This window comes from Suricata suricatta, chromosome 10, assembly GCF_006229205.1.
Source record: "Suricata suricatta isolate VVHF042 chromosome 10, meerkat_22Aug2017_6uvM2_HiC, whole genome shotgun sequence".
Taxonomy (NCBI): Eukaryota; Metazoa; Chordata; class Mammalia; order Carnivora; family Herpestidae; genus Suricata; species Suricata suricatta.
Window position 1 is genome coordinate 80,597,233 of NC_043709.1, and position 26,784 is coordinate 80,624,016.

At 38.4% G+C, this 26,784-nt stretch overlaps 1 pseudogene; it reads left to right on the forward strand.

Annotated features, from left to right (window-relative positions):
- Positions 1-450: 450 nt before the first annotated feature.
- On the forward strand, positions 451-2,998 carry LOC115305259 (annotated as a pseudogene).
- The last annotated feature ends 23,786 nt before the right edge of the window (positions 2,999-26,784 follow it).

Sequence of the window (26,784 nt, forward strand, 5' to 3'; positions counted from 1 at the left end):
GGTCTATTTTTCATTTGTATATTCAGTCTCTCAATACCTTTCTAGGGCTTAGTTGCCTTTGAATTCCCTAAGGTACTTTCTGATTCTGGTGAAAGAAACATTATTCAGGATATAAATGTTAGATGTCTAATTGAAAATGTATTTGGGACTACAAAATCAAAATTGAGTATTTGAAGCATATAGCCATACAATATTTTATCTCAGAACCAACAATATGCCCAATCTGCACATGCGAGGTTGTATATTTCAACTTTGCTCATGCCTACCCACTTTCTATATTCTCCCTTCCATTGTGGGAGAGGATCCTGGGAATTACATTTACCAGAATCCTTCACCAACAGATTTCACGTTAGATTTTCTTATGGGAGGTTTTCCCTCAAAATATAAAAAGGAAAGAAAAATCTCTGTTTCTTCAGTGGCAGCCACAGGCAGACTGGTGAAGACTTGGAGATGGTTAATGTGAAGTTTTACCAGTGGCTTCGAAACATCCTCCTGAGAAAGTCACTTCGGTAAAGCAGCTGAGGTCAATGGAAGCAGCTTCCTGATGTTTTTGCACTTCTAGATTTCCTGAAAGCTTGCAGGGACTTCCCTGACATTTGCTCTCCTAACCCTTTGAATGGCTTGATAAATCTTTCATTCCCAATGTTAAACCCTATTTCTTTCAAAATACCTACAGTGATTTTGTCCTTCTGACTGATCCTGATGGAATGATCAGATATTCTGCCAAAAATAGGGGTATACACTTTCTGATAATGTTCTGGATGAAACTGGTAACTATTGTGAAACAGGGAAGACAAGATAAAGAGAAGTATAGCAAGAAGATAGAAGCAGAGATTCTAGGATGCTACACTGCTGACTTTGAAGGTGTAGGAAGGGGACATGAACTGAGGAAACCTGGAGAAGGCAAGGTATACAAAGAGAGATCCATGCAGCCCCGTGTGTGAGTAAGAAACTGACTCAGCTCTTCTGGAATAAGAGTTATTCTTCTTGGCCACTAGACAGCAGAAACTATTAGCTTTAGTTTGAGAACTGGAACCCAGCTATTTTGAATTGAAGAGCAATGGTTTGAGGGATGAGATCTGATTCCACTGTAAACATAACAGGAAGCCCTGGACTGAAACCCTTCTGTCCTGGATGGCAGGTGGACAGTGGCACAAGGTTGCATTTGTCAGTGAAATCAAAAGCATGATCTATTCAAAGGAATCATCTGGGATGAGAATATCATCTTTATGCCAAATGGATACATAACACAGTGTCTGAACCTGAATCACCCTTGCCAACTTGCAGTGATTTCTTGAGCATGGTGCAAGGGATAGTGGACTTACAGAGGCTTTTGGCCAAGATGCCTACAAAACTAAATTATGCAATGACAAGACTTAGTCATTTGGAAAACTGTCTTTGCAAGAAGACCTGCCAAGTGAGTGGACCACTCTATAGAGACCAAGTCTCCTGGGTTGATGGTGATCACTATGGGGACTGCATATGCAAACGTGGTGCTGTGGAATGTTGAAGGATGTCCTGTGCCCTTCTCAGTTGCTCCCCAGGACCCCCTCCTCATGCATGTCACTGGCCAGTGCTATAAAGTCTGCTGAGCAAAATGTGTCTGTGCAGGAAAAGTCCTTGCAGAAAGCCAGTGGATTTTAGCTAAAAAGCTGCTGGGAATGCTGAGGTGGAATTTTAGTAAAAAATTGCAGAAGCATGCCCTCTTTTGAACTGCTCAGAAAAGAGCATGCAGTAGAGGTTATTACATGCAGTAGAGGTTATAACTTTTGTGCAGAAGGATCTAAACGTGGTGAAAACTCACAGTGCAAAAACTAACACAAAAGCTACTTGTGAGTGTGAGAATGCTTATATCTCTATCCAGAAAGATTCTGACTGCTATGAAAATATGAAGAGTGTGCAGCTAAGAAGCATTACTATCATGCCAATACTGTGTGTGTAAACTTGCCTGGCTTATATCACTGTGACTGTGTCCCAGGAGACACTCATGCTGATGACTTCTCTTGTACAGAGTATGCTGAATGTGGCCATGGGCAGCACAGCTGGGCCAAGAATGCCATCTGCACCAGCACTGGCTGGGACACAGCTGCGCCAGCAAACTGGGCGATGTGGGGAATAGGACCATCTGCAGAGCATTCTGCCAAGAGTACAGTGAATATGGAATATGTGTGGCTCTTAACAAATGCATCTGGATTCAAAGGAAGCCACTGAGAAAAAGATATTGATGAATGTACGGAGGAAATCATTGAGCACCACAACCACTCCCGCTGTGTTAACCAGCCAGGGTGATACCACTGTGAGTGCAGAAGTGGTTTTCATGACGATGGGACCTAGTCACTGTCCGAGGAGACTTGTATTGACATTGATGAATGTGCTGTAAGAACTTATACCTGTTGGAATGATTCTGCCTCCATCAACCTGGCAGGGATTTGACTGTCTCTGTCTTGCTGGGCCCTCCTGCTCTGATGAAGGAGGACCGAAGTGCAAAGGGCAGGGTGGACTGTGAAAGAAAACAGGTGTTCTCTCCGTTCCTGTGAGGACCAAAAGATACCCTGCCAGTAGACAGCTTGTGATGGCTGGAATCCAAACATTGGCCTTTTCTGTTGCCCAAAGTGTGACACCAGTGTCGTGAGTCAAGATTTGATCAAAATGGACACAAGCTGTGTCAAAGTGGAGACAATGGGACTCACAGCTCCCAGCATTGCCAGTGTCTGGAAGGAGAGTTAGATTAGTGGCCATTAACTTGCTCCAAATTGAGCTGCGAGTATACAGCCATCTTGGGAAGGTATTGTTGTCCTTGCTGAGCCAGTGACCCCTGCCTAGCTAGTAACACTGTCTATGATATCAGAAAAACTTGTCTGGACAGCAGTGGCATTTTGAAGCCTAGTAGCTCAGTGTGAACATGGCTGGATCTCCCTGCACGGCCTGCACATGCAAGAATGGAAATGTCTGCTGTTCTGTGGATTTGGAGTATTGTCAAAATAACTGGAGGATATAAAATGGAATCATCATCATGTGAGGAAAATGGACAAAAATAGCCATTTAATATGATGAAGAACAAGAGTTTTTTCTTTTGTTTTGTTTTGGTTTTTACCACAGGCAATTATCAAAGTCTCCCTCTGAAGGGGCGCCTGGGTGGCTCAGTCGGCTAAGTGTCAGCCTTTGGCTCAGGTCATGATCTCGCAGTTCGTCGGTAGGACCCCGCATCAGTTCTGTGCTGACAGCTCAGAGCCTGGAGCCTGTTTCAGATTCCGGGTCTCCCTCTCTCTCTGCCCCTCCCTTGTTTGCACTCTGTCTCTCTGTCTCAAACATAAATAAACGTTAAAAAGAAATTTTTTAAAAGTGTCCCACTGAAGAAGGTGTTTGGGGAATGCATTTATTTTTTATTTTTGAGAGACAGAGAGAGACAGCGATAGCAGGGGAGGGTCAGAGAGAGAGGGAGACACAGAATCCTGAGCAGGCTCAAGGCTCTGAGCTAGCTGTCGGCACAGAGCCAAAGGGGAAGGGGGCTGGGGGGGGGGGCGGGGGGGAGCCTCGAACTGTGTGATCATGACCTGAGCCGAAGCCAGATGCTTAACCGACTGAGCCTCCGAGGCGCCCCAGGGAATGCATTTTGGTTCTACCATTTTGTTCACTCATGGGAACCTAATCTAGGGGATATACAATGCAGTGTCTTTAAGTCTTTGGTTATTAGAAGTTTCCCAAGTTGTAAATCATGTTTCCCTTATCAGATCATTTTCAAATACATTTACATGATCTCATGGTACTAGTTGATGGAAATTTTGGTTTATTTTGTGTACTAACATAATAGAGACTCAGCTCCTTTTATTGATTCTTTTGCTGAATTTTTGGATCAAATTCTACAAGTAAAGCTGCTTAGTGTGATTTTTTGTCACCCCCTAAACAAACAAAACCAGCAAAAACAATTTTCTCTCAAACAATTGAGAGAAAAAGAGTAAATGTTTTAGGTCTCATATATTAGACTTAACTTCTTAATATGGATTTCACTTCTTATTTATTATCTTTTCAGTGTTTAGCACAAAGCTTTGCACAAATCTGTCATTCAGTAATATCTGTTAAATCAAGCCGAATTAATTATGCAGATGAAAAAAGAAATAGGAATTTTCAAGCAAACCAAATCAGAAAAGCAGCTGATCAAAAATGAAAGTATAAAAAAGAAAATAATAAAATCACGACAGTGAAATTATTTATCCTGCTAAGGGCCCTTCTACAAAGAGGAAATTTAAGATCAAAAGCATTAATTAGGAACAGTCTTAGAATTATCCCATGGTTTATTTCTGGTTGTATTTTACCTCTAATGCTTTTCCTCACATTCCTTCCTTTCTATTGCTCTTAACTCCTTCCAAACTAATGTGAAATTCTTTCAATTTCTGTTATCAGCCTGTTAGTAACTGTTGTTTCTAGCCTAACCCAAGCAACACCTACCTCACCGGGATTCTGCAGTAATCTCTCAACTGAGCTCTCTGCTCCCACTCCTTCACCCCCTCCCCCCAGTTCATTTTCTAGATCTGCACTGTCCAAGATGGTAGCCACCAGCCACATGTGGCTACTGAGCACTGGGAATGCTGTGGGTTTGAATGGAGGTGTGTCATAAATTTAAAACACAGACTGAATGTAAGAAATGTAAGATGTCAATGAACTTTTATGTTGATATGATAATGATCTGATGGTTTCAGTATGTTTCAATAAGTAAAATTTATCAGTAAAAATAGTTTGATATATTTCTTTTTACTTTTAAAAATGTGAATCATAGAAAATTTAAATGTCTTGTGTGGTTTGTGATATATTTCTACTGGATAGCCCTGGTCTAGACTGTAATCAGTAATCTGTTTAAAACAAAATTTTATATATGTTATTACCTTGCTCTAAACCTTGCACATAGGATAAAGACCAAAATTTGTAATGTTGCCTTTAAGCCCCTGCTAATCTGGCTTCTCTAGCTCCGCATTCTCCTCCTCAACCCTGTTAGCTTTGCCTTCTTGCAGTTTCTCAAAGCCACTCTTCTCTTCTTAGCTGCAGTTCCTCTCACATGCTGTCTCCTACCTGAAATGCTTTTACTACACTTCATGTGTCTGGTTCCTACTCATCCTGTAGGTCTCAGCTGAAATGTTACTACATGAAGGAGGCATTACTTGACAGCCTTATAATCTTAGCATGAGTGGTCATAACAAAATGTGACAGGTGGCTAAGTGGTTTAAATAACAGAAATTTGTTTTCCCACAGTTCTGGAGGCTGGAAGTCTGAGATCTGAGCGCTAGCATGGTTAGGTTCTACGAAGGTTCTCTTTCAGGCTCTGAGATGGCCATCTTCTTTTTTTTTTTATTTATTATTATTTTTTAATTAATAGTTTATTACCAAGTTGGTTTCCATATAATACCTAGTGCTCTTCTCCACAAGTGCCCCTCTCCATGATCATCACCCTTCCCCCTTCCCTCTTCAGCCTTCAGTTTGTTCTCAGCATTCAAAAGTCTCCCATGATTTACCTCACTCCCTCTCCCCAACTCTTTTCCCCCACTTTCCCATTCCCAGGGTCTCCTATTAGGTTTCTCCTGTTAGACCTATGAGTGACAACATATGGTATCTGTCCTTCTGTGCCTGACTTATTTCACTTAGCATGACTTCCTCTAGGTCCAGCCATTTTGCTACAAATGGAAGATGGCCATCTTCTTGATGTGTCCTCACATGGCAAGAGAAAGAGACAGAAACTCTCTGTTGTTTCTTCATATAAGGGCACTATTCCAAGAAACAATCAACAAAACTAAAAGACAACCTATGCAATGGGAGAAGATATTTGCAAATGACATATATGAGAAAAAATTAGTATACAAAATCTATAACGAACGTATCAAACTTAATACTCAAAAAATAAATAATCCAGTTAAGAAATGGGAAGAAGACATGAACAAACATTTTTCCAAAGACGCATCCAGATAGCTAATGGACACATGAAAAGATGCTCAACATCATTTGCCATCAGGGAAATACAAATCAAAACCACAATGAAATTCCACCTCACACTTGTTAGAATGGCTGAAAATTAACAGCACAGGAAACAACAGATGTTGGTGAACATGCAGGAAAAGGGGAACCCTCTTACACTATTGGTAGGAGTGCAAACTGGTATAGCCACTCTGGAAAACAGCATGAAGGTTCCTCAGAAACTTGAACTACCTACCCCATGACTCAGCAATTGAACTATGAATCATTTACCTAAAGGATACAAAAATACTGATTTAAAAGAGCAAATGCACCTGATGTTTCTAATAGTATTATCATCAATAGCCACATTGTGGAAAGAGCCCAAATGTCCATCAACTGGTGAATGGATAAAGAAGATGTGGGAGATAATATATATAATTCTTGTGCTACTGAGTACTTAACTTGTGGGATGTGGTACAATTCAGCAATGAGTTAAATTATATGTATTACATATAATTTAATATATACATATATGTGTAATATATATAATTTAACTCATTGCTAAATACACGCACATACATATGTGTGTGTGTGTGTGTGTATAAAATGGTGTATTATGCAGCCATTAAAGAATGAAATCTTGCCATTTACAAGTACATGGTTGGAGGTAGAGTATCTTATGCTAAGCAAAATAAGTCAGTCAGAGAAAGGCAAATATCAAGATTTCACTCATGTGGAATTTAAGAAACAAAACAAATGAACATAGGAGGAGGGGGGAGAAAAAGTGAGAGAAAGAAGGAAGCAAACCATAAGAGACTCTTAACTAGAGAGAACAAACTGAGGGTTGATGGAGAGAGGTGGGTGAAGGGATGGGCTAAATGGGTGATGGGCATTAAGGAGGGCACTCGTGATGAGCACTGCGTGTTATGTGTAAGCGATGAATCACTAAATTCTACATCTGAAACCAATTTTAGCATGTATGTTAATTAACTGGAATTTAAACAAAAACTTGAAAAAAGGGAACTATTCATATCATGAGGGCTTCACCCTCATGACCTCATGCAAACCTAATACTTTTGCAAAGACCCCAGTTCCAAACACTATCCCACTAGGGGTTAATGGTTCAATATATGAATTTAGCAGGGGGTGGATGCAATTCAGTCCATAGCCTTCCCCAACCTATATTAGATCTCCCATTATTTTATCTTATAGCAATATGTTTAGTCCTGTGTAACACTTAACACAGTTTATAATTATGTATTTACTAGTTTGACAGAAATAGCATTGCAGAATTCTCATTCAGTAAATGGTTATGGAAGCATTTGTATTGGGTTTATGTACTTTCAGAGATAGAAAGAATCTTATATGTCATCAAGACAAATTTGTTTTAGATATGGGGAAACTGATACTGTTTACCTTTATTTTTAAAGGGGGGAGTTCTCTTTTCTGTGATTTATGTCTTATAGAATTAGTAATCTTTAGACTGAGAAGCTGTATGATAGCACATTTATCATACTGTGATAAAGTCCGATACATGAGATGAAGAGATTTATATTAGGAATATACAGGTTTACCTCATGTGTTTGGATTATTTAACATGGACCCACTCTGTAATACTGTGTGTGGGGGAGAGTGGAAGAAGATAGTCTTTAAATTTCAAAGAAGTCTGAGCTATCTTTGCTAGTACCAAGTAATACAAGTTTTTTTTTCAAGTAATTCAAATTATATGAAAAAAGTGAAGTCAATTGTAATTATCTGTTATCTTGTGGCTTTGTTCATCCAATAAAGTCTTCATTTAGCCTTGATTTTTGAAAGATAGTTTCACTAGGTATAGAATTCTAGGTTGATAGTACTTGGGAGATATTTCCAATTGGTTTTGTTTTTTGTTTTTTTTTTTTTCTTTCTTGTCTTTGCTTCTCAGTATGTAATGTATTTACTTTTCTCCAGCTACTTTTAAGATTGTTTCTTTATTGCTGTTTGTCAGATACTTGACTAATGTGACTTGCATGGTTTTCTTTACATTTATGCTGCTTTGGGTGTGTTGAGCTTCTTGGATCTTTGGGTTAATAATTTTCATGAAATTGAAAAATGTTTAGCCATTCTTTCTTCAATTATTTTTTTCTGTCCCTCTATTTTCTCTCCTCTGAGATTCTAATTATACATACATTAGAATATACTGTCCCAAAGATAATTTTCCAGTCTTTTTACTTTGGTCTCTATGCTTAATTTTGCACAATTTCTTTTGCTATATCTTGATATTCATAACAAACACATTTCAACCTCATCTGAATTTGTGTTACTGAGGTGATTTCTGAAACACCCCCAGATAATCACAGGATGGGGGTTAGATGCTAAGGGAACTAACTGTGATTAGAGGGTTGGAACTTTCAGTCCCACCTCTTGCCCTCCAGGGATCTAAAAGGGCTGGAGGTTGAGTTAATCCTCAATGGCTAATTATTTAATCAATCATGCTGACATAATGAAGTCTCTATATGATTAGGAAAGCTTCCTGGTTGGTGAACATATAGAGATGCTGGGAGAGTGGCATGCCCAGAGAGGGCATGGAAAGTACATGTCACTTCACTCAAACCTTATCCTATGCATCTCTTCCACCTGACTGTTTGTGAGTTGTATCACTTTTATAGTAAACGGTTAAACTCATAAGTATACTGTTTTCCTGAGTTTTGTGAGGCATTCTAGAAAACTAAAACTTGGGGTATCTCTGATTCAGAGCCAGTTAGAAGCACAAGTGACAACCTGGACTTCTGATTGGGATCAGAAATTGAGAGGAGAGGGCATTCTTGTGGTACTAGGCACTTTAACCTGTGGGATGTGGTACACTTCAGCAGTTAAATTATAGGATACCTAGTTGGTATCCAGAAAGCTGGAGAATTGTTTTGTATGAAAAACCCACATATCTGGTGTCAAAAATGAATTATTATGAGTAGTAGAGTAAAAGTAGAGGAGAAACAAAATACTTTTCTCTTTCAAATAGTATGTATTTTCCATTACTAAAAATATACATACAGAATAATTTAAGGTAATCACACAAAATTTTAATAAATTTTATAATTCATTCCCCAATTTCTTACCTCTTCTTTCCAATATGCACATGTTTTAGAGGTAGTTATTATCATGGTATCAATTTTTTCTAAAAAGAAAGAAAGAAAGAAAGAAAGAAAGAAAGAAAGAAAGAAAGTTAAAACTACCAGGGATATAATTCCACATCTTCATGGAATTACTCAATAAAATATTTTGAAGAAAATTAAACTGGGCATTAACTTATTATTATATTTTATAAGATCAGTTATTTTAACATAAAAATTTCAAACTTAATTTATATCTGTCAACAATATCTAATTTATGTGTTTTATTGAAAATGAGACTCTCTAGAGCACTATGTACTACTAATCTTGCTCACCACCACTGACTCAACTCTTATCAGCTAAAAAAATCTTTATAGACAAAATGATAGTTAATAAAAGAATCAGCTGTCCCTGATTGTCTACACTACTTAAAATTTAAAGGGATTATGCTATAATACAGGGTGCCATCTAAGATTTTTGAAAGATGGCCATTGTATATTGCAACATATATGTATATAATTATATCATTATACATATCATATCATATATTTATATGTTACATGATGAATAATATATAATATATATGATGAATACTTTAGTCCTAAGAATCACCATATATTATGAACATATACTTAGCAGTCTACTTATGTGTATGTATATGTTAAAAATCAGGACTGTAAGTCCTGTGTGAAAATCCTGAAATTTGAAAGAGCTGCATGGGTTAAAGTTTATAGCATGAGAGATTGCCCCTTTGCCACAACTTGAAACACCACCAGGTCTTGAGGCATGGAGATGAAAGTCCTACCACTCAAAATAGTCTAAAATAAGAAAGTGGCTGCTATTGAAGCATTTAAGAAGACTAAAACTTATTTGTATTATATCTTCTTCAAGTTGGGTATTATGTATAAGCACCCTATCTTTTCAAAAGGAAATTTCATGCCAACAATTTAAGTGTATCATTTCTTGGCCAGACCTTTTAGCCTTCAATATAGAAACGGTTTTGGTTCTCTCATGTTCCATGTTAAAGGAATTGTCAGCAAAATCCAATCTCAATTACTTCATACTTGAGCCTATGATAACTCTATTTCTTTCTACTCTATCTCATCACAAAACCCAGTAATAGCTACTGAAGTCTTTTTCATCATTCATCATTCTATCAGCAGTTTTTCGATGGCCTAAGGCTCCAACTGAGCTACAGCAATGTTGATCTTAAGCTGTTCATTCCACATGGATCTTAAGCTGTTCATTCCACATCAATACACTCCAAGAGGCAAATACAACCCCAGGTTTAAAAATGCAAGAACAAAGCTTTGAGCTTTGTATTATGTATTTGTATTATGCCCTTTCTTTTTAGATATACAAATAAACAACCAAACAACTTGGTATAATCACTGTATAATGTAGATGCATATCTGCCTTCAAATAAAAAATTTTAAGGTATTCTGATTATTTGAAGGATCAGAAAATTATAATACTTGTTAATCTAGGCCTTGATGTAAATGCCACAGTGGGATGAAATACATATAGATTTGATTTCTGTGAGAGAAAAACTGGTGAGAGTCAGAGAAGGCACAGTGCAAGGACAGAGCACAAGGAAAGGGAAGGAAAGTCATATGGAAGGATCCTAGACTACCATGCCACCTAGGGAAGATTCAGCAAGGCTCTCAGGAAGTTCTCCAGCCCAAACTGACTGTCAAAGACGTTCTGAATCTCTGAGGAATGGACCTGTTTTAGTAGCCCTGCCATGCTCAGACCTAACCTGGGAATAGCCCACGGGAAGCTTGGCCTTAGTGAAAACAGGGGAATGGATTTGGGAGTATGGCAGCTGGGCCCTGATCAAGTTATCTGTGGTTACCTTCTCATGCCCACCACAGTTAGTTTCTTAAAATATGAAATATCGTTCAGGATTCAGGAATTCATTTTATATAAAACATCTAAATCCACCTAATTATAATTTCTGTCACAATAAGACTTATATGTTATATTACTTCAAGCAAGACAAGGCACAATACAAAGTAAAACAACAAGGTCTCAAAACATTATACTTCATAAATGGAGAGCAAAAAAATCTGCCAAGGTCCCTGAGTTGAGCTGATTTCATCTACATCTTAGATCTATGTTTACCAGCTTGGGCAAGAACAGAAACACATTAGGCTATTCTTGTCTTCTTTTTATGACGAAAGAAAGCCAGTAAGTTTAATACCATCGTTCTTCCTGGAACTAAACTCAAGCAGGAATTTTATTACTCGCTTCCCTGTACAAAGAACACTCAGTACCATAATGGGTCATATCTCTAATTGTGGATTTACAAAAGAATTAGAAAATGCAGTTCAAGGAGATGATTCTTATAATGACCTACCCTGAAGGTAGAGGACTTAACAGTAAGCTGTAACTTGGTCAAGGAATTTCTGTTTGACTTTAACAATGATGATTCAAAAACCATTCCTTCAGGTATTTTAAAATAATGCTGGGAAAAAAACTCAAAGAATTCAAAAGAGAGGATAGTAAGCCTGCTCATTAGACTAGGCTAGACTTTCTCAATTATCTAATACTGTAGAAAGATCTTTGGCTGATTTTTGAAAGATGTAGATTTATAGCAGAATTTATAATCAGGGTTTCCTAAAGTGTGTTATATCTATAATTCATAGCCCAAGAAAAGATGTAAGAGGATAAACAAACTTTTAATAAGGTCATTTTAATATGTCTTAATAAGTATATAACTAGTCCATTGAAACCATGAGTTCACAAGTAAAATTAAGTAAAAAAATAAACTTAAGACAGATATTCAGTAATAGTATATGGGTAAGCAGACATGGAAAAAATCAAATTGTGAGGATGATACTATAGTAAACTAGATAATGGCCCTCAAAGATGCCCCAATACTAATTCCAGAATCTGTGAAGGTTCACTTACATAGTGAAAAGGGATTTTGCAAATATGATTAAGCTAAGGACCTTGAAATGAAACTATCTTGGATTATCCTGGAGGGCCCAAAGATGTAATTACAAGTGTTCTTAAGAGGGAGATAGGAGGGTCAAAGACAGAGGAATGGGAGATGTGACCAGGAAGCAAGAGATTGGAGTGATGTTAGGAAGAGGCCATAGGCCAAGGAACACAGGTGCCCTCTAGAAGCTGAAAAATACAAGGAGCAAATTCTCTGCAGCCCCAGGAAGGAACTAGCCCCACCAACAATTTGATTTTAAATTTGGTTAAGACTTGTTTTAGACCTCTGACCTCCAGAACTGTAAGAGAAGAAATACCTCTTGTTTTAAGTCTATGATAATTTATAGAAGTAGAAATAGGAAACTAATATAGATATTCATCAAATGACTGACATTTGTGAAACATTGCTTTAGTAAGTGCCTGAGTGCAGGTATTATATGTTATTGATTAAGGCAATAGTCACAAGCTACAGGTGGTGGACTTGTAATTTGTGTATTCATCATTTAACAAATATTTCTGCAAGTAATTCATTCCCCTGGTATATAATTCATCTGTAACTGGATGCTTGAAATCAGTTTTATAATTTAATGATAATAACAGAGAAATTAATAGCATTTATAGAGCATTAAGCAGGCATGACGTTGTTCTAAGCACTTTATACATACTGTCTAGCCTTTGGGATAGTTTCTGCTATAATCCTATTTTATAGATCGACTTTGCTGAAGAATGGAGAGGTAAAATAACTTGTCCCAAATCACAGCTGGAACCAGCTCTGAACCTGCAGCTCTATTTTTGTCTGGAGCCTGGGTTTTCCCCATATTTAAGGACTCTTGGATGTTCTCTTTCCATTTCCTTGCCTAAATTGGTCTTCAGTTACTTTTTACAATGATGTTATACTCTTTTCATTAAGTGATCATTCTTCTGGCTGTAGAATCCAAAGCAAAATAAGAACACTTCTGCCTTCTCTCTACCATCTGATAACATTAAACCATCTTCTTATCCACTGTTTGTTAATAATTTTCTCAACAGGAAGCTACTTCAGGGGCACCTGGGTGGTTCAGTCGGTTAAGCATCCAGCTTTGGCTCAGGTCATGATCTCACGGTTCGTGGGTTTGAGCCCCGCATCAGGCTCTGTGCTGACAACTCAGAGCCTGTAGCCTGCTTTGTATTCTGGGTCTCCCTCTCTCTCTGACCTTCCCCTGTTCTCTCTCTCTGTCTCTCAAAAATAAATAAAAAACACAAAATTTTAAAAAAAGGAAGCTACTTCAAATATAAGTTAATAGAAAATAGTTTTAATAACACTAAACAAAAATCACAGAGAAGTAATTAAAATGTAATATTTAGTTAAAACACCATTCATTTTCTTTATAGGAATTTAGAGTAGCCTGTGCTTTTGCACTTGCTTTTTGGAAAAGCAATATGGACTTTCTCCATTACTGTGGAATCTTGGAAAAGGCATTTAGGCACTTTGGGCTTCAGGTCCCTCTTCTGTGAAATTGCAGTTGAACTGAAAACTCCCCAAGGCTTCTTTGAATTCTTGAATTCAGTGACTGCAATATATATATTTATTTCTTTTGGGAAAAATAATTCAACAGAACCATGCCTGTTAATATGACACAGGACCCTGATTTACCAGGCATTTCTAAGGGCCATGTGCCTTTGATGCTAAACTCATTACTTATCTTGTAGGCTACTTATGAAATGTGTTTCCTTTCAGTGGGTGGGGCTGTTTCATAATGTTTGCTTGAAGAGTCTACTTGCTCCTGTGAACTTCCTAGCTCTTGGTAAAAATCAGAAACTGACCATCCATTTATTGTTTTAGTTTAATCTTCTACTATACTATAGTTCTCCAAATACTGCCTGCTTCAGCCACATCCACTAATATATAACATCATTTAGCTAGTAAACTCAGAAATGTCCAAAGCTATGAACGTCACAGAAGGAATATGGTTGGACCAGATGGGCTGCTAGGGTTTTCTAGGGAATGTCATCATTTTAACAGTGAAAGTCCCAGATACCAGGAATCCCTCAGTCCTGTGATGGTTAGTTGCTCTTTCTAAGGTCCCTTAAATCCTGACTCTTGATTAGTGCTGCCCAGAATTTTCTACAATGCTGGAACTATTCTATACCTAAACTATGCAATTCAATAGTCTCATGTGGCTATTGAGTACCAGAAATACGAACAGTACAACTGAGGAACTGAATTTTTTATTTAATTAAAGTGTAACAAGTGACTACTATATGGGACAGCACAGCTATAGATGATGCCATGAAAATGATCACGAGTGAGGTGCTTCACGCAATAGCCCTAAGGGAAACACAGTGGAAAGCAGTCTGAGCGAACACGTGTATAACATTTAACCCACCAGCTTTATTTCCTATATCCATTGTTATACCGACAAGGCAGTATAGTAAGTTTATCCAGGAATATTGGTAAGATGTACCTTTATCACTCTTGAGGTCAAAGGATAGATTTAATGATGGCTCTTTGAGAAACATGTGATTTAAGTTGTGAATTTAGTCTGAGTTTCTGTAGATGAGTAAGCACATCCAAATTAAAGCACTCTAGTAATTAGTACTTTTTGGTTCTTCTGCTAAGACATAAGCAGCTGCGGATTTTAGGTGTATGGAGACTGAGCCCTTTCTGATCTAGCCTGGTGGTTTAGTGAAGCTGGGAACATTATACCAAATTAAGTTCCAATCTGGAACGAGGACTGATTTAAAATTTTCCTAAGAGAAACTCAGGGAACTGGAGTTTGCTTTATCATATTAAAGTGAGCCGTCAGCAGACAGAAAAACACAACATTACATCCAAAAGGAGAAAGAGTTTTCTTGAATTGCAGAATGTTGACACCATACATCTGTCTGACATCAAAGCTGTTGGTTATAGATCTTGCAGATAACTGATCATCCCAAATCCACAAAGGCAGAAGTTGAAAGAGAAGTTGGAACATCAGAAGAGGCAAAGAAACTCCACAGCCCCTGAAGGAGTTGAAGCCAGTTACAGTGTGACATATATCTTAGGTTTTTGCAGAACTTGGCTGTCCATTTAAATGCTAATGTGCAACCTTGGCATATTTTAGGAATTAAAGTCCTGAAGCAGGCAACGGCACTGGAAATTTCAGACCATTGTTGAATATTTAGCATCCATGTGCTAAAGAGCTCCGGTATACTTTTAAATGTCAGAGAACACACTGCAGATCTCACTGTGTTCTGCTATGAATTCTTTGGCAATGTGCCACTTTTTAAAGAGAGTATGAGTGCAGTCTTGAGTTTTCAAGTGACTTTTATTGAGTGGATCTGATAAGCAAAACAAGTGATTATTACCTACAGTTTATACATAGGATATTAATTAAAACGCATATTCCTGGTTCTTCTAAAAGGGTATTAATTAAAAGGCATATTCCAAAAGTTCTTCCTGGATAAAAGGATTTGTTTTATCTCCTAAAGTTTCAATCATCTTCAGCTATGAGAACTGAAAACAGACATTTCAAGAAAATTTCAGATTTTTTTCCTCATTTTCTTGCTCTGAATTTAATACTGTAGCACATCAAAGCCATATTAATATATCACTGAGCCAGCAACAAGCAGGCCCTTTGAGAGGTAGTAATAACATATTATTGAATTTGGTACCTTGAGACACTATCCTAGGCTGAGAGTGAACTTCCAGAAGGTCAATTATACAGGGAAATATAAACACTGTATGGATGACTGCTATAATCTCTAGAGAGTAGAAGGGTTCTTGGTACCCATTCAACAGTTGTATCCTGATTATTTGTTTATATGTTGGGTGTTGGGCTAGGTGCTGGGGATGTAACAATAATAATCATAATCACAATTATAATCATAATCAGGCACTCATATACTGATTGCCCTATGAGTAAGACTATGTAAGTGTTTTACATATATTAATTCATTTAATCTTATGAGGGAGTAATCTAACCTGTAGGTTGTAAATTCCCTTATGGGGTAAGTATTTATGGACAGGGAAGTTGAGCAGGAGATTATGTAATTTGGCCAAGTTAATATAGCTTATAATTAATGAAAATGGGATTCAAACCCATATAGTCTTATCTCAAAATTTACATATCTTAAAACTCCTATACATACTGCCTTAATCCTTAATGTTACATTCCAGTAACATTTTGACCATTCTTCTATTCCAAATTTCTTTAAGTATTTGGCTTTTTAAAAAATAAAATACTGGGGAGGCTGGGTGGCTCAATCAGTTAGGCATCCAACTTCGGCTTAGGTTATGATCTCCTGGGTTATGAGGTTGAGCCCTGCGTGGAGCTCTGTGCTGACAGCTCAGAGCCTGGAGCCTGTCTTCGGATTCTGTGTCTCTCTCTTTCTCTGCCCCTTGCCCGCTCACACACTCTCTCTCTCTCTCTCTCTCTCTCTCTCTCTCTCTCTCTCTTTTTCAAAAGTAAATAAATATTAAGAAAATTTAAAAATTAAATAATAAATAAGTAAAATATTGGCTCTCACTAGATGATAAATGCCTTGAGATTTTCATCTAGTGAGGTGGTTTGCTCATATTTGGTGTTCTATAAATGTTTGTGGTGCAATCACTATACAGTAAAAATAAGGTTTTGGAGCTAGGTAGAAGCTGGGTAGAATCCCAGCTCAACTACTTATTCAATGCATCAACTCAGTTTCTTCATCTATAAAATGGAAAGAATGGAGTTATTGTGAGGATCAAATGAAATAATGCTATAAAGTTTTTAGCACAGTACCTGGCACATGACAGGCTTGCACTGAAAGCTCACTGTTATTAATTAAATAAACTACTTGTTTTAAAAATTGTTAAATTTCTTCTCTAGCAGTGGCTCTTCTGCACTAGCAACAATAGTACCACTTGGTGTGATGGTTAATTTCATGTGTTAACTTTGCTGGGTCAGGGGTACCTAGATCTTTTGTCAAACATTATTCTGGATGGGTTTGTGAGTGTGTTTTTGGATGAGATTAACATTTGAATTGGTAGATTGATGTGTGTGAGCCTCTAATCAAAGACCTGAATAGAACACAAAGGCTGAGTAGGAGGGAATTTTGGTCTGTCTCCATGAACTGAGATATACCTCTTTTCTTGCCTTTAGACTTGAACTAAAAATTGGTTCTTTTTGGGTCTCAGGCCTGCTGGCCTTTGGAATAGAACTTAGATCATAAGCTTCTAGTTCTCAGGCCTTCAGATTCAGACTGAAACTTATACTATTAGCTCTCTTGGGTTTCTGGCTTGCTGACTGCCATTCTTGGGACATCTCAGCCCCTATAACCACCTGAGCCAATTTCTTATGAATCAATCAATCAATCAATCCTATTGGTTCTGTTTCTCAGGAGAACTCTAATACACTTGGGAATTCTATTCAGGCTCTACCCTGAGAGTGGGCCCATCAATTTGTATTTTATCAAGTGCTCCAGGTGGTTATTACATATACTAACACTTAAGAACTGCTGTCTTTAAGGGGCTTCTGGGTGGCTCAGTCAGTTAAATGTCAACTTCAGCTCAGGTCATGAGCTCATGGTTTATGAGTTCAAACCCCAGGTTAGGCCCTGTGCAGACAGCTCAGAGCCTGGAGCCTGTTTCAGATTCTGTGTCTCCCTCTCTCTCTGTCCTCCCACACTTGTGCTCGCTTCCTCTCTCTCTCTCTCTCTCTCTCTCTCTCTCTCTCTCTCTCTCTCTCTCTCTCAAAATAACTAAACATTAAGGGAAAAAAAGCACTGCTATATTTAAGACACATATACTTGATTGACCAGACCAATGAAGAGGACAGCATTTTAATATCAGCATAGTTAAAGTCCTGAGTCATGACTTATTTTTAGATCTCACAAATGAATGTCACTTCCCTGAACTAGCCCATTTTGACAGAATACCTTCCGTTCAATAACAGCCAGGAGATCCTGGTTGTCCAATTTCTTAATGAGCTTAGTGCATATAAATAGAAATGTAACATTCTGGATATTGGTTGTTCATGTTGTTCTATATAAATATATTCTAAAGACTAACTAAAACAGGTAAAAAATCTCCCCTCCAACCCTCAGAGGATTCTAATTGGTTTTACCTTTAGTGCGGGATGGACCTTATCTAAGCAAGCAAGCTGCAGGGACAACAAAGCATTTTGACACTTACAGTATTCAACAGAGCCTGCTGGAGTTACACGGTGCTCCCTCCCCAGGCATCCTGATCTTTATTATTCCTTCCCCATGATTAAACATGCAGCTCTGCTTTCAGGCTCCTCAAGGGCAATCAGAAGAGCTATAGGAATTCACATTCTGCTGTTCTGTTACCAAAACATTTACACCATCTTCAGGGTTGTTCTGGGGTTTTGTGAACTATTGGTGATGCATGTTTGCCATTTTCATAGTAAGAGTCAGTCAGTAATGAAAGTCACAGACTTTTATTTTTTCCTCAAGGAAGATCATCTAGATAAAGTTTCATTTCTCTCCTAACAGAAAGGGGCACTTGAACAGATAACAGACCTTTTGTGTCAAACACATTGTACCAGCACATGATCCATGAGTGGTGTTCCATAGCAGTAAGACAGACCTTCAGCCAGACGGCATGTTCTGGAATTCTTTGCAGGCAGAGCAGCAGTCAATTTTTCAATACATATACACAACAAATGGATTATAATATGCTGTGGGTTATTAATCAAATAGTCCAAGCTTACATTTGTCATCACCCACAAATATTCATTGAGAGATACTATGTATAAGCCTATGTCCAATGGCATGGTACATAGGCACAAACACAAAAACCTTAAATCATCATTGTCTTAACCGAAGCCAGGTGCCGGAGTGCTCCTCCCCAGCGTTCGGTAGTACCTGTTTAATCCGACGCGACCAGCAGGGCGGAGAATCTTTGCGGGTTCTTTTCCTGAGGGAGGGAGAGAAAGGGCAGGAAAAGGGACGCACAGAGAGGAAAGACACAACTCACGGTTTCCAATCAGGCAAGAAAGAGAGAGAGCTTTATTCAGAAAACTGTCTCTTATAAAGGTTTCAAGGCGGGGAAACAAGGCAGCTGACCGAGGTCAGTTGCTAGGAAACAGGGTTAAGGGATTAAGGCTGGAGTAAAAGAGGAACCAGACTAGAGTGTTCTAGCACAGCGCCTGAGGGGCTGATACCACCCTGCCTGCAGGCGGCTGATCTTTGGTCTTTCGGCTTCTCTGACAGGGAGTGGCGCTCCCCTGCCTATTTTGCAACTCCCCTCAGGGAGTGACAAATCCGGCTAGCAAATGGCCAAGCAGCTGAGATCTTTGTCGCTCCCCACAGGTCCTCTTTTTTTTTCTATAAATTAAAAAAAAAAAGGGGTTCTACCAGAATATGATAGTATGGGCAAGGAAAGGACTGTGCCTGTCTTAGGTTGGAGACCTGCCAATTAACACCAAGTACATATTGAGAGCCTACTGTGTACAAGCCAGTGTCCAAGAAAATCATGCACAGACACCTATAAACTCAAAAGCCATTTGTTGAGTGCCTTTATATAGTGAGTGCATTTATTTAGGCACTATATATATATATGTATATATATACACACACATATTATATATATGTATTTACTCATTATATCCTTTCAACATAAATATGAAGCAGGCATTATTTTCACCATTTTATAGATGAGAAAGTGACAGACAGAGTTGTTAAATAGTTTGCTCAAGATCACTTCTTTTGTGAAATGGAAGAACTAGAGCTTAAATCCATATCTTTCTGAATCTGAACATTGTAAGTTTGTATGTATGTGTGTGTTTCTAGAAGTTTTTATCTAAATGGTAAGTCAGAACACATAAATAAATAAATAAATAAATAAAGGTAGATAGATAAAACACAATGAACCTTTACAACAAAGCAAATCTGCTGCAAATGCAAAGTGACAGGTGAAGGATATGAAGAATAAGTGTCAAAAAACAGCAACAGATACTGTTCTATCAAGGTCCAGCTGGTAAGTCAGAAACCACACCAGGTTTGGGGTTTTGTTTGTCATTTTTTTTGAGAAAGAGAATGAACAGGAGGCAGGGAGAGAGAGAGAGAGAGAGAGAGAGAGAGAGAGAGAGAATCTTAAACAGGCTCCATGCTCAGCACAGAGCCTGACAAAGGGCTTGATCTCACAACCCTGGGATCATGATCTGAGCCAAAATCAAGAGTCAGATGCTCAACCGACTGAGCCACCCAGGCACCCTCCACAACATCAAGTGTTTTTAAAAAGAGATTGATCAAATGGTTATTGGAGAACTGGAAAGGCAAAAGGGAACCCAGAGGTAACTGCAGGAAGCAGCTACCACTCCTACACCGTGGAAACAAAACAAGAGGTTGTAAGAATCAGAACTTAAAAGCTCAGAGAGGGGTCCTGCCTGGGGTTGAGCCAGATCTCTGAGGTGGGGTCACTAACTGGTCGAAAGGGGTTGTTACAGCTGATCCTGGGAAGGTGGTAGGAAACAAATCTGAAAACTGCAACCAATTGCTACTGGAGTAACAGCTGCAGATGGAAAAAAAGAAAAAAAAAAAAGCAATGCTGCAGAGATCCCCAAAGATGTGGGAAGCAACCAGAATATTTGGAAGAAACAATCAGAGCAAGTACATTCTCTTCCTTCAGCCTTTCAGTCAGCCTCTTATTGCCCCATTGGCAGCACCTGGTATGGACGAAGCCAGCAAAGGAAGAATGTCTGTTCTTGAAATCCTCATTGCTTCTGACTAAGTTCACCCATGTGGAGCATAGACCACATGATGGTCCACCTCTGCATTGATTAGTTCATGAACTTGAGGAGAGGCTCCATCTATGCAGAATTCAGTTTCATTTATCCTCTCTGCTCCATTTGCTGCAACTCCACTCACGCTCTTGGCTCTTTTCATTTTTGTGGGTTAAATAAAGTAACCCTGCCAGCTTGTCCACCCAGCAGGTAGACATTTTTCTGATTTTCCACCATAATTTAATGACTAGTGCACTAGTCTACTGATTTACTCCTTTTTAATTCTGCTCATTGCTCCTGATACCTTACACTCTCTAACAGCACAGATTTTTCTCCCACTTAATTAATATGCCTTTCTGATTGTCTTCTTTTTACTAATGGGAGCCTGCCTCTGTTTATATTTTTTCTACATTATTATCTTCTGATCATAACTGGTTATCACTTTTACCCCAATTGTAGGTGAATTCCTGGGCTCTGAGGTTTCAGAGGAAAGGATACTTAGAACAAAAAGAATCCTCAAGTAAGATAAATCATTGGTTCTCTAGACTTCAGACCAGTGCTAGTTCATGATGAAGTTTTCCCTGGTGGAAAAAAAAAAGACGATATCAGGAATTAAGAGAGGCAACAAGGCATGATGGTTAAAGGTGAGGGCTGTGGCCTCCTGACCTGGTTTGAAGTCTGGTTCTGTAATCTTTGGGAAGTTACTTAGCCCTTCTGTACCTTAGTTTTTTTAATCTCTATTGTGGTTGTAATAAAAATATCTCTCCTATGGGAAATTATGAGGGTTCCATTAGTTATTACATGTAAGCACATAAAACAGTAAGCACTCAATAAATGCCAATAATATTATTTTTAGACAGTTTAACTACACTAATGGCACTTTTTTGGGAGGTGAAGAGCTGCCTTATATAAAAAGATGACATTAGTCCTACCATTTTGATCTGGAAATGTTCCTTCTTACATTAAATGGAGTTGATATGGTGAAATCTAAAAGTCCTAGAACACTATTATAAAACACTCCTAAGATGTATAAAGAAATGAACAAAAATAAAACAATTTGTGCAGGGATTTTGAGTTTATGAAGTATGAATTTACCCTTTTAACATGGATATACTGGCTTCCACCCAGACCCTGAGACCATGAGCAAGATAGACATGGTTCCTCTCCTCAGAGTGGTAGCAGTGTAGTAGAGCTTTTCAAGTAACTTGTTTAATTTGTTCCTGATAATCATCCTGGGGAAGAATATCATCATCATCATCATCATCATCATCATCATCATCATCCCTATTTTCAACAATAAACTTAAACCTCAAAAGGGGAAGAGATTCCATTCCTTGTGTTACACAGCAGACAAAATTTGGGATTCTTTTCACTACAACATCATGATAGACTATGTGTAGGCCTAGTCCTTCTGCTAGGCAATGTATCTCTGTTCTCATAATGGGATCCTGTGGGAATATGTGCTAAATGAACTTGTGTGAAGGTCAACTTTTCTGGAACACATCTAGTCTTTGAAATATGACTGAGTCTAGAACTGAGTATAGATTTGAGTTTTTCCCCCAAAAGAACAGTTGGCTAGGGAATTTAAAAATTGGGCCTCTAACCCTTTCACCTCTTATTTGTTGAGTATGAAGGGTCTGAAGACATCTTTAATGTCTCTGGCATCTCCTTTCCCCCTTCTTTATGACTTCTTGCCCCACTGTCCCCCAAAATGTGACTTTACTATGCTAATATGCCTTGTGGATCTCCAAGGAGAGTAATGCATACATTGGTTCTCTTGTCTTTCTACCCATTTTTATTTTAAATGCCATTATCTTTCAAACAATGTCTGCTAACGGCTTATTTGATAATCATTTAAGATGATAAAAATCTTAACTCTCAAAGGAAAGGAATTCTGAGTGATTCTCAATGGTATTGTACATGCACTTTCTGCTTAAATCATAGCATGTTGGCTTTCCACCCTTAGTTGTTGTTGTTTTTTTTTAGCTTTGATCCATTAATGTCTCATGAAGCTACAGTCTTTGGAGTAAGATATTCATGTTACATCCACACCACAAGCGTTTGAAATAGTCTGGTAAGTGTCTTTCATACGTAAGCTTATAAATCCTTACAAAAGTCCCAGCAGGTGAATACTTGGTTTACAAAAGAAGAAACAAAAATTGCTTTTAAATCTCCCTTCTTCTTTACATGATTAAAAAAAATAATAATGACATGGAAATGTAATTAAATAAATGATTTACAAATAAGTAAGTAAGTTACCCAACTAAAAAGCTTTGAAGCTAAGATTTGAATCCAGAGCTCTCTGACACCGAAGTCTGTGCTTTTCCTTTTATACTAGCACTTCACTGCTGTATATAGCCAGACATGATTTCCACAAAGTATTAATAATGCTATTCCTCTGAAGACACCCGTTATTAAGGATGTTTGGGAAAGAGCGAACACCCTTGATTCATTTGGAGATTGGCAGTGTATAGTATGTAGCAAAGTAAGACTTTTAGAAGTCCTGATGAATAAGAAAAAAAAGCATGCTTATTTGGCATACACTAGCATTTGAGTTTCTGCTCCTTTCCTGGTTTAAACACTTAACACTTGCTGTAGGATAGAGAAAATGGTGCTCTGCAATGCATCATTCAAAACAGTGAGAAAACAGGGATAACTCCTAGACTTGGATAAAGGATTTCCCCCAAAAAGCCAGGGTCACTATGTCTATCAAGACTGTCTGCTAAAATCCAGAAGGCAATGTTAATGATGGTCTTTGGAACAGAAAGTGTCATGTAGGGAATAGAAAATATCCTTTAGAAGGAAGAGTGTTCCAAGTGAAAAGGACCCCAGTGAGCTGAAAGCACTGTCTAGTTACAATCTGTTGACTAGGAAGGAAGAGGCTGCAATTGAAAAGAGAATCATTACATTATAATCTTATATATATTGTTGGGTCCTTTCTCATTCTACAGATCAACGCCAATAAGAGAGACTGACTCCTTTTCCTAGAATGAATAAACATCTTTGTTTATAGAACTTTCAGTCTAAAATTGGCCACGCTACATTTGCTAAAAAGTGATTATTTGCAAAGGTTGTTACCAATATTCAGGCACCACATCAAAGTGATCTGAGCACATTTAAAAATGTATTCACTTTTTCAGGGGCATTCATTACATACATAGTTAATGGCATCATTTTGCTTTAGGGGGAAGCATTCTTGTGTATTAGATGTTAGATCTGTCAGGTATACATCAATTTTTTATTTGTAGCAAATCAGAGCAGAGCAATGCAATTAATCTGTTGGCCCCCTTAGTAATGTAGGCCTGGCCCAAGTAGACATGCCAATTCCAGGGCTGAAAGGACAGATCCCCTGGGAGGTGAAAAGAACCAAGTTTTAGGGTTGTAGCAGCCTCCAGTAAGTGGTCAGCCATGGAAGTCCATGTTGTAAGTTCATAGAGATTGACAGGCTGCATCCAGTTGGCCTGTATAAAAATAGCAGGGACATGGCCTTTGAACTAGAATCAAGGCAAAGCTTCAAGTGGTAGAACCAGAAAGAAAAAGGAGGGCCAGTTCTCAAAGGCAAGGCAATTGCAGGAGGCCCTTGGGAACGTCACAGAGGAGTGAGAGGCAATATGAAGACCAGTACACAAAAGGCCCCACCCCCTAATGTATGGCAAGCAGCAAGGTATTTACTAGCATAGCACAAGCCAATGGACTCGCTTCAGGACATTTCATATTAAACTCTTCCTAACTGCAAAGAGATCAAGGGTCCTATGCTTGTAAAAATTTCCTGTCCAAGAAGGGCAAGATTGAGCATATATGTCTATTCCACCTTGATTGGTTGACGCAGGTTCCTGATCCTGAGGGAGGGAGTAAGAATAGGGCAGGAAGGAGACACAGAGAGTGGAGGCAAGACAAGCATTTCTGATCAAGCCCCCTTTATTGAGAAAATACCGCATCTTATAAAGGGTTTGAGGCGGGAAAACAAGGCAGCTGACCTAGGTTGGTTGCTAGGAAGCAGAGTTAAGAGATTAAGGCTGGGGTAAAAGAGGAACCAAACTAAAGTGTTTTAGCACAGCGCCTGAGGGGCTGACACTACCCTGCCTGCAGGCAGTTGATCTTTGTTCTTCTGGCTTCTCCTGACAGGGAGTGGCGCTTCCCTGCCTATAGGTGGCTGATCTCCGTTCTTCTGGTCTCTCCCTACACATATAGATGGAAAGACCAACAGAACTAGCCAGGAGAAGACAAGGAAAGAGGAAATGGGGCCAACTAACTGCTAATTGGAGCAACTGCTCATTCAGTTCCTGAGAGCTTGGAATTTCTGGGTATCGATAAGTAGAAACCAACTGTGAAGTCACAGTACTCTTACCCACTCAGTATTGTGAGAAGTATATAGGAAGACCCATAAGTACTGTGTTTGCATGCATCATCCTCTTTATCTCTTCTTAAGAACAGATACTTTGCTGTGGGTGGGATTCTTCATGAGACAGGACATGAAGAATGTGGGACTTGGGCACGGAGCTCCATGTCATCTGATGTTAAGTGGTTGGTTTATTCCTAAAGAAGGAAATGAAGGGATTTGGCAAAGCTGTCACCTTCATTTTTATCATGTAGGGCCTCCTTTACAAAGAAGATAGCAGACTGTTTTCCAGTTAAAAAAGTGAAAGAATTGCTTTCTGAAATTTCAGTGTTAGAGTTCATGGTCCTGCATATCTCCTGAACCTAAATAAAAACATCTGATTTAAAGTAGGTTGTCAAGAACCACACCACTACACTCTAAAGCCTTGCAAAATGAAAGCCCTTGTAAAGTTCCTTTTAAAATACTTTTCTTACAAGGACATTTTATAGCATGTTTCAAATGACTGGAGGAGAAATAAAGAAATTAATTACTTTATAAGCACCAACTAATGTGACTCTTTATGCTATTAGTGTCTTACTGGACAATCAATTTTTAAAAAGATATAGAAGTTTCTAGGATTTACATTGCTATGTTTCAGCTAATGACTGTTTATTATTCCCGGGCTTAACTACTTGCTGATTAATATCCTTGAAACAAAATCCTTACAAATATTTCCTTTATTTGGAAGTCCAGTTTCAGATTTAATATTCTGCAGTTAGTTCCTCTGACAGGGAAGATCTGGAAACAAAGAAATAATATAGTTTTTTTAAAACAACTCTGCAGATTAAGTTCTAAGTATGATTTCTTTGTGTAGCAAATTCCTCCAGATCTCCTTCTTGCATCCCCTAAACTTACCTTTTTATTCAAATGTTTTCTATTAAAGCCACTTTTTGCTACTCTTTTTAATGTAGAGAGTCCTAGTGTTTTACTGTCTTTTTTGCTCTCTTCACGTACTTTCAACTGACATCTTTAAATTTATAACACTAAACTTATAGCTCTACCCCAGATGCTCACTAAAGCTCTTGACTGCCTTATTGACATTTTCTCTGAGAAGTATAATAAGCATCTCAAGCCCAACATGTCTAAAACAGACCTGCTCATCATCTATTTCTTTTTTATTCTCTATTTCAGGAAATTCCATCACCACAATCAGTTGGGCATGACTGAAATTTTGTAAATTATCTTAGACTTTACTCCCCCTGGAAAATGACCCTCCACAAGTATTGCTCCCAGCCCACAGTGAAGGTCTTGACAAATCCCTTCCTACCAATGTGGTTCCTGATCCTCCATTCCACACTGGTTGATGCCATTAAAGTTTTCTTGTAACACTAAAGCTGAATGGAGGTCTAGAATGAGGTGAGACCTGAATCTTCTGGGTCATGCTATCTTAGGAGCCAGAGCAAGCCCCTAACTCTCTATTTCAATCTCTCTCTCTCTCTCTCTCTTTCATCCAGTTATGATTTGTAAGGCTGAGTAAAAGATGGCTACCAAACTGCACTCAGAATTATTTCTGTCTTCTAACTGCTAATGTGTTTCTTGATCAAGATTATTGAATGCTTCAAAAGATGCTTTGGGATATCACTTTGTACACATCCAGAACGTATGGATCCAGTTTAGGCTCAGGTGGGGGTATTAATCATCTCTGTAGACAAGTGACATGGAAAGCTGGAGGGTCTAGATAATTCCTGGATGTCTTTGTTTACCAGGTTGGGGCTGTAATTTGAGAAGCTGGTTGAAAACCATGGTTCACTTGTCA